This window comes from Mustela lutreola, chromosome 4, assembly GCF_030435805.1.
Source record: "Mustela lutreola isolate mMusLut2 chromosome 4, mMusLut2.pri, whole genome shotgun sequence".
NCBI classification, from domain to species: Eukaryota; Metazoa; Chordata; class Mammalia; order Carnivora; family Mustelidae; genus Mustela; species Mustela lutreola.
The window spans coordinates 113,976,538-113,990,514 of record NC_081293.1 but is presented as its reverse complement, the minus strand read 5'-3'; the positions used below and the strand labels follow the sequence as shown (position 1 = coordinate 113,990,514).

At 46.0% G+C, this 13,977-nt stretch overlaps 1 protein-coding gene and 1 long non-coding RNA gene across 7 annotated transcripts in view; one reads left to right on the top strand and one right to left on the bottom strand.

Annotated features, from left to right (window-relative positions):
- Positions 1 to 13,977, bottom strand: part of ATXN7L1 (ataxin 7 like 1) — a 233,955-nt gene that overhangs the window by 204,948 nt on the left and 15,030 nt on the right. The window lies entirely within an intron of this gene.
- On the top strand, positions 10,741 to 12,075 carry LOC131829262 (uncharacterized). The gene is made up of 3 exons (XR_009352799.1): positions 10,741 to 10,983; positions 11,127 to 11,328; positions 11,988 to 12,075. It is a non-coding gene; the product is annotated as an uncharacterized LOC131829262 (long non-coding RNA).

Below are 13,977 nucleotides of genomic sequence, written 5' to 3'. Positions count from 1 at the left end.
TAGGGCACATCTGTTTTTGTGGGCCTTCTTGGCTGCCTCTGCCTTAAGGATAGCAGCCCAACTCTGTCCAAGGGCTTGAAGGTGGGATCAGCAAGAGGCTTGGAGATGCTCAGTTGGGGAACCAACTGCAGACCTGAGAAAAATGGTGGGAGCTAAGGGTAAATGCCACATGACCGATCCATCTTGAACACGAAGGGAGCAGATGGCCTGAAATGCCAGCCATGCCAGGGCTAGGCACTCACTGAAGAAAAACCCTCCTGGTATCAGGGCAGCAAAATGGCCCCAGGTTGACTAGTGTGTGAGCACTGTGAATTTTGAGCTACTCTGCCAAAAGCAGGGGCCAAGTACAACTGGACAAGTGCCTTTTCTCAAAACAGGCCACTGGCTACCATGGGGAAGAATGATTACCCCATGTATGGGTATCCTGGGCCCCATGCTGCCTCTTCTTTTCATTGCTGCCTTCTGGCTGTTTTGTCACTTTTCAGAGCCTTCTCAGTAACTGGGGAGAGGGAAAATACCACTGTGTGCCCCCATAATTCTTACAGAAAGGTATGGCTGAGAGGCAGTCTGAGGCAATGGATTCCTGATCTATCATCATGCCATAAACTATCCCCCAAATCTGTGGCTTAAAAACCACAATTTGTTATTATGTCTCATGGGTCTGCAGATAGTCTAGACTCAGTTGGGCAGTTTTCTCTTTGGATGAGATGTCAATGGAAGCAACAGTCACACGAAGATCTGCTGGGCTGTGTGTCCGAGGCGGCTCTTTCCCGTGATTGGTGTTTGATGCTGCCGGAGCCGGAAGTCCACTGGGGTACCCCCCACCCCGCTGGGGCTAGGGCTTCTTACAGCATGGCAGTGGGGCTCCAAAACGGAGTGTCCCAACAGTGGATGTTCCCCCAAATGCAGGCAGAAGTCACAAGGCTCCTATGTCCTAGCCTCATATGTTGCACAGTGACATCTGTCATATTCTATTGGTTAGGAGTGAGTCAAAGGGAACCTTTCCTGACTCTATGAGGCCATTATTACCCTATCAGACAAAGGTATCGTAAGAAAATTACTGATCGGATCCCTTATGAATTACATGTAAAAATCCTCCACAAAATACCTGCAAACTGAATTCTGCAACATATAAAAAGGATTCTATACCTTGAACAAGTGGAATCTATCCCAGGAATCCATGGGTGGTTCAACATACGAACGTTAATCCATGTAATACACCCTATCCATAGAATACAGGATAAAACCACATGATCCCCTCAAAGGATGCGGCAAAAGTACTTGGCAAGACGCCACACACGTTCATGAAAAAAACTCTCAACAAACTAGGAATAAAAGGGAACTTACTCAACTTGTTAAGAGGTATTTATGAAAAGCCCACAACCCAGTATCATACTTAATGGTATGCCTTCCTCTGAAGATGAGGAACAAGACATGACGTCTTGCCATGCCACTTCTAACCTATATTGTACCAGAGGCTCTGGCCAGGGCAATTAGGAGCAGAGAAGAAAGGAGGGGAGGGAAGGGAAAGGGAGAGGAGAGGAAAGGTAAAACGGAAAGGAAAGGAAAGGAAAGGAATAAAAGGCCTTCAGATTGGGAAGGGAAAAGTAAAACTACCTCCATTTGCAGTTGACACAGTCTTACCTATAGAAAACCCTAAAGAACACACACACACACAGAGAACTATTAGATGTAACAAACAAGTTGCAGGATAATAGCCCTGTATACAACCTGAAAATGAAATTAAGAAAACAATTCCAGGGACGCCTGGGTGGCTCAGTTGGTTGGACGACTGCTTTGGCTCAGGTCACGATCCCGAAGTCTCGGGATCGAGTCCCGCATGGGGCTCCCAGCTCCACAGGGAGTCTGCTTCTCTCTCTGACCTTCTCCTCACTCAGCTCTCTCTTTCTCTCAAATAAATAAATAACATTAAAAAAAAAAAAAAGAAGAAGAAAACAATTCCATTTGTAATTGCACTGAAAAAATAAAATATGAATAAATTTAGCCAAAGGGGGACAAAACTTGGACACTGAAAACCACAAACAACACAGTTAAGAGTAACTCAGAAATTATTTAGATAAGTGGAAAGGTATCTCATGTTCATGTACGGGACTACATAACATTGTAAAGATGGCTATCCTCCCTAAACTGACCTACAGATCCAACACAATCTCTATAATAATTCTAGTTTTTCTTTTCTTTTGCAGAAACTGACAAGCTGATCCTAAAGTTAATATGGAAATTCAAGGGGCCCATATTGTTTCAAGCAGAAACAATCTTAAAAAAGAGAACAGTTGGAGGATTCCTATTTCTTGGTTTCAAAACATACTGTGAAGCTACAGGGGCGTCTGGGTGGCTCAGCCGGTTAAGAATCTGCCGCTTTTGGCTCAGGTCATGATCCCAGGGTCCTGGGGTGGACCCCCGAGTCGGGCTCCCTGCTCAGTGGGGAGTTTGCTTTTCCCTCTCTCCCTTGCTCATGCTCTATCTCTTGCTGTCTCTCTCTCAAATACATAAATAAAATCTTTAAAAAAAATACTATGAAGCTACAGTAATCAAGACAGTGTGCTAGTAGCATAAGGATAGACATACATTTCAATGAGATAGAATTGACAGCCCAGAAATAAGCCCTTATATTTATGGTCCACTGATTTTCTTTCTTTTTTTAAGAAAGATTTTATTTATTTATTTGAGAGAGAGTTAGAAAGCATGAGCGGGAGGGCGGGGAGGGGCAGAGGGAGAAACAGACTTCCTGCTGAGCAGGGAGCCCAACGTGGACTCTGATCTCAGGATTCTGGGATCATGATCTGAGCCAAAGGCAGGTGCTTAACCATGTGAGCCACCCTGGCGCCCCTAGTCTATTGATTTTCAATAGAAGTTCCGAGATAGTTCAAAGGGACAAAGACCAATCTTTCCAACAAATTGTGCTAGGACAACAGGATAACCACATAAAAAAGGAATGAATTTGGGCCCCTACTTCACATCATATGCAAAAACACCTCAGAATAGATCAGTGATCACAATGTAGGAGCCAAAACTATAAAACTCTTAGAAGAAAACACAGAAGTAAATCTCTGTGACCTGAGATAAGACTGTGGTTCCTTAGATGTGACACCAAAAGCACAAGTAACAAGAGAAATTACTGATAAACAGGACATGATAAAAACTAAAAGCTACTGTACTTCAAAGGACACCATCAAGAAAGCAAAAAGACAACCCACGGAATGGGAAAAAATATTTGCAAATCCTACGTCTGATAAGAGTCTTATATCCAGAATATATAAAGAACTCTCACAACATAATAATAATAAAAAAAATAAAAATAAAAACCAGGCAAAGAATTTTCAAAACATTTCTCCAAAAAAAGATGGTCATACGTGCCAATAAACACATGTGCCACATTAAAAGATGCTCAAAATTATTAGTCATCAGGGAAATGCAAATCAAAACCACAATGCGATAGCTTCACACCCACTAGGGTGGCTATAATCAAAAAGATGGACAATAACAAGTGTTGGCAACGATGAGGAGATATTGGAAGCCTCAGACACTGCTGGTGGGAAGATACAATGATGCAGCTGCTTTGGAAAATAGTTTGGCAGTTCCTCAAAAAATTAAGCATAGAGATACCATTATAATTCAGCAATTCCACTCCTAGATATATACACAAGAGAGCTGAAATAAAATTCCATCCACTCAAAAACTTGTACACAAATATTCATAACAATGCAATTCACAACCGCCCAAAGGTGGAAACAACCCAAATGTCAACTGATGAATGGATAAACAGAATGTGGTACATTCATACAATGGAATACTATTCTGCCATAAAAGGAATGAAGTCCTGATTCATGCTACATGAATGAACCTTAAAAACATTATTCTAAGTGAAGGGGGCCAGACACAAGAGGTCACATATTGTATGATTTCATTTATATGTAATGGGTAGAAAAGGCAAATCCTATTCTAGAAAGCAGATTAGTGGCTGCCAAGGACTGGGGGAGGAGGGAAAGTGAGTGACTGCTAATGGATATGAAGTTTCTTTTGGGGGTTATTAAAACGTCCTGGAATTAGATAGTTGTGTTGTTTGCACAATTTTGTGAATATACCAAGAGCATAGAATGATATACTTTAAAGGAGTGGATTTAATGGCATAGGAATTAAATTTCAATAAAGCCACTATAAAACATGCACATCCACACACGTGAATCACGGGCTTGGCTAAGGGTTCCAGGGAGGGAACTATAATGGGAGGCGTGTTCACTGCAAGGGCATCTTTGGAGATCAGTTATCCCGTGTTCTCCAACTTGCTCCTTTCTCTGTGGAGATCGCTGATGAAAATCTGACTTGTAAGACTACGATTAACGCTGAGAGCCAGAGTCAGCTTGGTAGAGTGGAAGGCACGTGGATCGTAGAGATGGGCAGATCCAAGTTCAAATCCTGACTCTGTCACTTACTAGCTGTGTGAGCTCAGATGAGAGCTTCATTCATCTCTGCTCCACTTTTCTCAGCTCTTTACAGGGTCATAGGATTAAAAGGCTAATACATGTAAAGTGCCTGGTAAATAACAATTGTTCAGTAAATGGTAGCTCTTACTCTTAGTCCTGTCTTGTCAGCATAAGTAATATTGTGTGGCCCTTGCCAGCATTCAGCAACACCTACGACACGGCTTGGAAATTATCTGGAATTTCTATTTTCCTAGCTACTTTCATCCTTCAGGCTAGATCAAAGAGTCAGAGTTCTTAAGCTACAAGATTTTCTAAAAATCACGTGATCCCCATATAAATACAATGGTAAATTAGCTTTAATATATAGAGAGCTTTTGCAAATCAGTGAGAAAAAGATTGAGACCAATAGGAAACTAAGCAAAGACCATGAAAAAAGCAACTCACACAAAACATATACAAGTGGGTAATAAACACATACAAAATGGTCACCCTCATTAGTAATCAGGAGAGGGCTAATTAAAGGAAGGAAACATTTAAACTTATTAAATCACCAAATATTTGAAAATCTTCAGTGAGATATTGGCCAAAGTTCAGGAAACATTCTCATATACTCCTAACAGGGGTATTAACGGGTAAAATATTTCTAGAGGACAATTTAACAATGACATCAAAAGCCTCAAAAATATCATACCCCTGGACTCAGCAGTCCTCTTCAAAAAATATACCTACGGAAATAATCATGAACATGTACAAAAATTTAGCTACAAGGATATTCATTCATTCACTTACTTATTTATCTTGAAAGAGAGTGAGACAGAGATTAAGTGTGCTTGTGCAGGGGTGGGGTAGGATGGGCTTGGGGGAGGAGAGAAGCAGAGGGAGAGGGAGAGAGAGAAGAGAGAGAATCCCAAGTAGACTTCCTGCTGAGTGTGGCGCCCAATGTGGAGCCCAATCTCTCCATCCTGAGATCACGACATGAGCCAAATCAAGAGTCGGACACTTAACTGATTGAGCCACCCGGGTGCCCCTAGGATATTCATTTATTAATTGCAATTCTTTTCGTGATGAAACACTGAAAACAACCGATATAGCCAATGGCAGGGAACTGGTTAAATTATGGAACACATATGCAACGGACTAGCGAATAACTTGAAAAGATGCTCACTATAATCCAAACAAGACAAGACTATCTCATTTTTGTAAATGAGATGCATAGGTTAATAGTACATGACAGGATGAGCCTAACTTTTCTTTTTGTCTTTTGATATGTATTTTCCACAGCGATCATGCATCACCTCTGTATTAATGAAAAAATATATTTTTTAAATAAGTTGACTCACGGAGGCCCAGAGCCTCCAGGAAGGCCTGCTCAGCACGCTGCTTCAGCTCGCCGAATATCCACTCTCCCACCTCCAAGTCCCTTCTTCCTCCAGCGAGTGCCATCTCGCAGGGCCGGGGCACGTTCTCTGCTCCTGTCCGGGTCCTCCCCCCCAGCACTATCACCCCAGGGCAATCACAAAGTCTCTCAGCACCTCCATCCTGCCATCTGCAAGTCCTTCAAGGTAATGCCTGCCTCATCGACCACCCCTAGGACCCAGCACTCTGACCCAGCACCCCTAGGACCCAGCACTCCCAGGACACATGCTCCACAGAAGTTGGTGGCACCATTATTATGAGTCGTCTGTTCAGTCTCGACAGGGCTGGGAGAAGTCCTTTTGCTTCAAGGTGCCAGAAGCTCCCTGGGCCACACTGAGAGTCCCCAGTCACCTGTCCCCACATGGCCATATGCAGGTGGGAGCAGAAGGGCCCCGCAGGGAGAAGGAAGCTTAATCAGACCCCTTCTGAGGCGCCTGAGAGTTGCCATAAGTTTTTTAAGGGCAAGAGGGCAAAGCTGGGTGTCCCCCCAAATGTCCATCGAGGTATCAAAACACCAGTGCTAGGAGCCCACTGGGAAGTGTGCTGCTTTGTGGGTCCCAGCAAGCAGCCTTTTCTCACGGGGGGGGGGGCAGCGAACTGTGGTTTCCACCCTTTCCCAGGTGTGGGTCGTTTGCTTGGTTTTATGACCTCCTTCTCCTCCTCAAAGTGCTGTGTGTGGATTTTCCTCCTAAGCGAAGTTAACTCAAGCGACGTCTGCCTGAGGATGTTCAGGCCCTAAGATGACTTTGAGCCTACTACACTCTGGGGTCACTTCCTTGACCTCCCCGCCCCCCATGTCCCAACTAAACTCACAGGGAGGTCAAACCTGGGCACTTCTCCTCCCTACACAATCCTTGAAACAGAGTCACCCTGAAGGTGGAGGTTAATTCACAGGAATGTCGCAGTGTGGGGCTCTACCAGAGCTTTTGGTATTTCTTAAACTTTCATGCTTTAATCTTAAAAACTCCTGTAAATTTTGCTTAAGACTCTATTTTTGCCCCGCTGTATTTCCTTAATTCTAAGCTGTATTCCCTACCCCCCTCCAAACACACTGTAACATCTTTAAAATCCAAATGGATTCTTAGAATCAATAGTAGCTATAGTTTAATTGGCAGCTTTTTCCCCCTATGAAATACAATGATAAAAAAAAAATCATCATTTCCCCTAAAAATGCTGGCAAAGAACTGGAAGATGCTGGCTCCCTGCTGGGGGTCCCCCATTTAGGGGCCATCTCTAGCTGAGGTTTCCTTTTAAGAGGTTAAGTCCAGCAGCATCTAGAACACAGCCCTGGCCAAGGCACCGTGTCTCGTTGTGAACAACGCTCCTCGGGTGCCCCTTCTGGGGACACTCGGCGGCATTGAAAGGAAAGAACTAGTGAGCATTTATGATGCGCTGGGCCTTGTGCTAAGTGCCGTTATGTCCCCTTCACTTTCTCTTCCCAACAACCCGATGAGGCTCTTTTACAGACGGGAAAAATGAAGCTGGGCGGCATGATGTGACTCCCAGGACGGAAAGAGGCTGGGCTCTGACCCTGACAGGCAGTCATGGAACGGGCACAGACGTCTGCTCTCAAACATCCCAGTCCCCTCTCTGTTCACAGAACAGGGGTCCAGGCCCCCTGGGGTTTGTTTCAAAAGCAACCCTCATTTGCCCGCAGGGGGGCGAGCTCCCTGGCCTCTCCTCCGGCTCTGCAGGCCCTGGGCATGCCCTCACTGGGAGCCCAGATCAAGTGGGAGCTCTGAGAGTTGGTGCCAAAGGAGGCAGAAGTCCAGTCTCCGCCCCCAGAACACCTCACTTCAGACCTTACTCCGGCCTGTGGCCCCCTTCCTTCTAAACCCATTCTTCACCTGGAACTTCCACACTCACCTTCCCACAACACTTCCTATCCTTTGCTCTCAAATTCTGGCCTGTTTTTCACTCCTCCTGTAATTTATGCACACACAGCGGTTAACCTGGACTTCTCAGACCCGTCCCCTCTAGCGGACAGTAACGGCTGCCATCTCCTTGTGAGGAGCCCTCCTTGTGACGAACACTGTGGTTGGAATGAGCAAGCAGAGGCCCAGAGCAGTGAGGTCGCATGCCTGGAGTCACACAGCCTGCAGGCGGCAGGGCCTAGACGACAGGTTAAGATCTGACTGCAAAGCCCGAGTTCCTCCGTCTCCACCAACAGGCTCTGCCATAGGCAACCAGACACAGACATAAGATTCGGGCGGCTTATACCACGTTACCCATCTCTGGAGCTCTGTATCTTCAGGGCAAGCCTGACTGCAATCATGTCAGCAGAGCTAGCTTTTTAACGTGGCTCCACTGCCAAGGCTCCTCCCCAGCTCTCTACCCCAGCCCAGGCAGCACTCTTCCTCAAAGGAGATTTCAAAGTGTCATGAAAGCCTAACTCCGAAATCCACCCTTAAGCCAAGGCCCACACCTCCCTGCTGGCTTGGATCCCCCTGTCTGTGCAGCTTGCACCGTGGTTATACCTGGGCACACGTGTGTCTCCCCCAGGAGCTGTAAATTTCCTTAAGCATCACTTGTTTTTGAAAGGGGGAAGGAGGGTCATACCTTTGAGGATCTCAGGAAAGCCATAAAACCGCTGCCCAGAAAAAGTGCGCACACAAATCAGGCCCTCCTAGAGTCTTCATGCAATTGGAGGGTTTTACACATCACAAGCCCGGCGTCACTGCTCTGTGTCCCTCCTATGCCAGGCAAAGGGCTCTGTTCAGGTGGTGCTAAATAATTTCATTAAGGAGAGGATGCCTGGGTGGCTCGGTCAGTTGAGCGTCTGCCTTCGGCTCATGTCATGATCCTAAGGTCCTAAGATTGAGTCTAGCAGGGAGCCTGCTTCTCCCTCTTCCTCTGCCCCTCCCCCTCTGCTCATGCTCTCTCCCTTTCTCTCTCTCCAAAAAACAAATAAAATCTCTCAAAAATTTTTTTAAAAAAGTATAAAATGAATAATAATTTTATGAAGGAAAAATGCCACCACTTTTTTCTCCTCCTCTTCCTGCCACCATCTTTGGTCAGAAAGAATGCAGCCATTCACTTTATGACGCTTTCTGTACCATCCATCTTCCCTTGTCCTCTGTGAAGTTCCACCACCATCTTGTTCCAGGCCCGGAGCCTTCCAGCCTGGTCTCTAGCCTCATGCCGCCCACACCCCGTCCTCACAGGCCTGCCTGCTCTGGTCTGAATGTCTGTGTCCCCCTGACTGCACATGTTGAATCCTAACACCCGGTGGGGTGGTGTTAGGAGGTGGGGCCTAGGAGAGCTGATCCGGTCATGAGCCATGAGCCCTCAGAAATGGATGGCATTAGGGCTCTCAGATAAAAAAGAGGATCCCCCCCCCCCACCAAAGCTCCTTCACCCCTTCTGCCATGGGGGACAGGATGAGAAGTCTGTGACCCAGGAAGGATTCTCACCAGAATCCGACCATGCTGGTGCCCTGATCTTGGACTTCTGGCCTCCAGAACTGTGGGAAACAAGTTTGTTGTTTACAAGCCAACCAGTCTGGAGTATTTCATGACGGAACCCAAGTGCACTCGGACATGGCCCCATACCCATCCTCCTTCTGATGGATTTTGCTGGCTCTGTGCACTGGGAGCTTATGGCCCTAGTCTCTCTCACAGAGGACCTTGCCCCTATAACTGCCCATGGTGGCCCGGATTTCTGGCAGCGGGAGACCCAGGAATCCTCACGCAGGTAATCTAGCCCTCTGTCCCTGCCTCAGCCCAGCAAGGTCTCCCCTTGCCCCAGACACAAAAGCACCGCGTGAACGCTGGCCTGTCAGGTTTCAGTCTCAGGGGCTCCTCTGGGTAGTAAAGCGTCCCTATGCCAATTAGGAAAAGGTGCCCGCTCTGGGTGGATGCAGCCAGAAGGACATACAATTCCTCGGGCCCCAGACTGGTGCCTGGAAGGGGCCCTCTTGCGCACCTATTCCTGGCAGCTTTGACAGAAAGACGCACCTGAACTGAGTAACGTTGGAAGGGCTGACGAGTCATCCTGGACAAACTGATTCCTCCATCTGACACCATCCCATACCTGGGTCCACAGCAGCAGATTCACAATGGCCGAAGGGGACACACAGCCCAAGTGTCCATCCGTGGGAAAAATGCATAAACAAAATGCAGTAGACACATACCACGGAATGTTACCCATCCGTGAAAAGGAAGGAAATTCTGATACATGCCACAATACAGAAGAACTTGGAGCACATTATGCTACAGGAAATAAGCCAGTCACAAAAGGACGAATGTTGCATGCTTCCATTTGTCTGAGGTCCCTGGATTAGGTAAATTCATGGAGGCAGGGTAGAGGTTACCAGGGCTGAGGGGAGGGAGGGATGGGGAGCTATTGCTTAACGGGTGCCGAGTTTCTGTTTGGGCTGATGGGAAACTTCTGGAGATGGCTGGTGGTGACAGATGCACAGCGCTATGCTTGTGCTCGGTGTGGCCGAATCTGTTACAGTAGTAAATACTATGTGTATTTTTTAAAAATTTAACAATTAAATCTGTTTTTATTGTGGCTTAAAAAAAAATGGAAACGGCCCACCTGCCTTTACCTCACTTTGAAAAGACCGGAGGATCTAGTCTGCTTTCCCAAAGAGCTAGCTGCAACCAGAACATGACCTCAGGCCCTGACTCCCAGGTGCTCCCATCCCACAGGAGCCTAACACCCTTGGACACGCAGCCATTTGAGACCCCGCTGGATGAACGGTGTGACATAAAGGGAGACACGCTGTCCCTCCTGCTGGTCCCCTCCACCCACAGGCCCCATCCCCACTGGCAGCTGGTTTTGTCAGGAAGGCCTCGGCCGCCAGGCCCGTTCTGGGTAGGCCTGAACTGCCATCCTGTTATAAATCCTTCCCACAAAGCACTGGAGACTGGTGCTCGCGCTGTGCCAAGAAGTCTTTCTCTGACCATCTGTAATCCATTCAGAGGCAACTGGCAGGAAATGGCAGCAAGGAAAACCCCAGCGCCACGCAACTGGTGGGACCACCTCTCCTCGAGCTCCCGGCCAGCAACAGGAAGTCGGCCCTTCTCGGGACACAGAACATCTGTGGGGGTTCTGGAAGCTGCCGGGTGGCTGTCAGGGGGCTCCACGGGCCCGAGACAGATGCTCACAAAATTTGGTAAGGAACGCATGCTGCACTGAGTTTTTAAATCAGCTCGGAAGGAAACTCATTTGAAAAAACAAAACAAACCCAGACCCTAAGAGGGAAGGGAAAAAACTGTATGAAAACTAACCTCAAAAATGCTTTCTTCTGATTTCTAGGTTCAATTAGACCACAATTTCAAGTAGTTCAAATCCGCTCGCTGTGGCTCCCCCTCCAATCTGGCATTGTCAGCTGCTTCTTCCTATTAGTGATGGTCTCACTTTTTGGCACTAAAAACAGAGGCCCTCAATGCATTGCAGTGGTGAGCTGGGTCCAGCATGGACACGTGCAAGAGCCCATTGTTAAATTTTCAGGAATATGGTGAGCCAATTGTTAAATTATTAAAAATTATATGAGCTTACAGTTAAATGTGTTATATATCTTAAAAAGAATACTCAAAGTTGATCAGTTCCTATTTATTTTGCTGCCTTTTACTATTACCTATGCTTTTTAGCACGGGCTGACTCTTCTTTTCTAGAAGGGGCCAGGGATATTTTAGGTTTTCAGTGTCTTGTCTCAGTCACTCCACTCTGCCATTAAAGGCAAAAGGGACCAGGACAATATGTAAATGAACGAGCATGGCTGCATTCCAATAAAACTTTATTTACAAAAACAGGTGGCAGGCTCAATTTCACTGATGGGCCATAGGTTGTGAACTGATGCTCTTAAAGTTATTTACAGCTGTTGTATCTATGTGGTGGAAATCCCATATCACAGCATTTGGATGTGTATCTTTTCCCAACTTTGAATTCAGTGATAGCATGCTAGCTTATAGTATGGTGATGGGAATTTACACCATGGAAATTTCCAAATGCTACAAATAAGGCATTATTATTATTATTATTATTTTGGTGATTAAATTTGAGAAAGCGACGGAGAAAATTATTCAAAAGTATACCATGTCTATAGCTGTATTGTGAATAGCACCAAAAAATGAGGACATGTTCTCTCAGTACTTGAAAAACTATTCTCCATTTCAGCAAGGAAGTCACTCTCGTCACCAAAGACCCAGTGAAGTTCCAACACACGTCTTTGTTCTTTCACTTTCATCTTACCCACTGATTTACATGAAAATATCAACCAACATACTTATGTCGGAGCTATACTTGTTTGTCAAGTTCGATTTCAGGTTGGCCAGATCCCAGAGTTTGGCAAAAATCAACAAAAGCATTCTGTTAGAATAAATGGACTATATGAAATTTATAAAAGAGAGTATCAACTATATTATTATTTGTAAACTGTATGCGAAGCAGCCTCTCATGGGTAAAATGTATCCTACAATATGTATCCATGCCCATTTATTCAGTGGGCAAGTTGTAAAACATTTAATAGCAGGACACGGATTGTGATAGGGAAGAACGACAGATGAACCAGGCAGCAAGAAGTAAGGGGAGTGTGTGTGTGCGTGCGTGCGCGTGTGTGTGTGTGTGAGAGAGAGAGAGAGAGAGAGAGAAAGACAGAAAGAGAGAGAGAACAACCCTCCCCCAGTACTGAATGGAAAAAGCAAAACACATAAACCTGACCACACCAAAAAGGAGCATGCTTCCTGAAAATTCTACATCCTAAGAAGCTGAACTGTGCTGGATATGGAGGAAGTATACACGTGGAGTAGATGATGAGCTATCTCTCCTCAGTGCCGAGGGTAGGCCCAGGGCTCTCTGTGACTCCTTTTCCTAAAAGTGACTTTCTGGGGAGCTCACAGCCCTCACCAAGGCTCTCCTTGTGTCAGTCTGTCCCCACACAGTGCCCAATATCCAAATCCTATCCTTGATGAAGCATCCATTTATTCATTCATTCATTCATTCATTCATCCTTCAAACATTAACTTGCCTCCTATGGCATGCCTTCACCAGGGTCTAGATAGAACCACAAACCAAAGAGCCCCTGCAGGTCAAAGGCTGTGCAGACAGCAGACTGGAGTTTTCCTTCCTGGAGTCTCTGGGCACTCAGGCCACTTTTCACCCTCTAGGTGGTCAGTGTTTTCAGCCCCCTGTATGGCAGTTTCCTGAGTTCCTAGGAGGCAGGGCCCAGGGCTTTTCCACCATTACGTCCTGTGCAGAGCCCAGCCCAGTGCCTGGGCATTTGGTCACTTCCTAGTGAATCAGTGGTCTGCAACATACTACTCTAACTTCACAGCTCATCCCTCATCCTGGTGTACAATTTAACTGGAGCAGGTTGCCAGACCCAGGTTAAATGCTGGGCTCCAGCTAAAAGGTGGCAGAAAGATTATTTTAGGTGTAATTATTTCTTTCCTTCTCCAAATTAAAGAAGAGAAGGTCCAAATTAAAGGAGAAGAGGGTCATTTGTGTGGGGGGAAGGGTAATATTGCTCAAAGTCTGTAAACTCATGCTCTACCAACCAAGATGGGGTTACACTTGACTTCTGAGGTTTGTGCTACAAAGCTCACCCTCTCTAAATTTCCTATTGATTATGGGTTTTCTCACTACACATACATCCTATTGAAATGCTGGTGTGCCCAGTCCTTGGCCTTGTTCCTCTTTGCCTTAAATCACGGGGGTTCAACTCCTTACTCTGGAAATTGGTAATTAGAGGGAAAGACTGTATTTTGCCTTTTTAGGGGGAATGGAAAATTTCACTGCTGATGAGAAACAGGTCTCCTTTATAGGTGAATGTCAGCCAATCAACGTAGATAAAATGACGGAATTTGAAAATGATCGTTCTACAACCCCCCCAAGAAGTAAATAATCCAAGCAAGGATTATCGACCGATACCAAGCCAAATCCGTGAAATTTCTTATCGGGGAACTGGGCATTCACTTGGTGCCAAAGCAGCACCCACAGAACCACATACCAATTGCAGAAGGAAAATGGCTTTGCCAGGGAGAGAGGTGGGCACCCCCTTACCGTGTGACCAATGCCTAATAATGGGGTGCCCTGACACGGCGAGATGCTTAATGAGGCACTCAGAATCACTCAGAATTCTTGCCAAAATGCAGAGCCTCACTTGGAG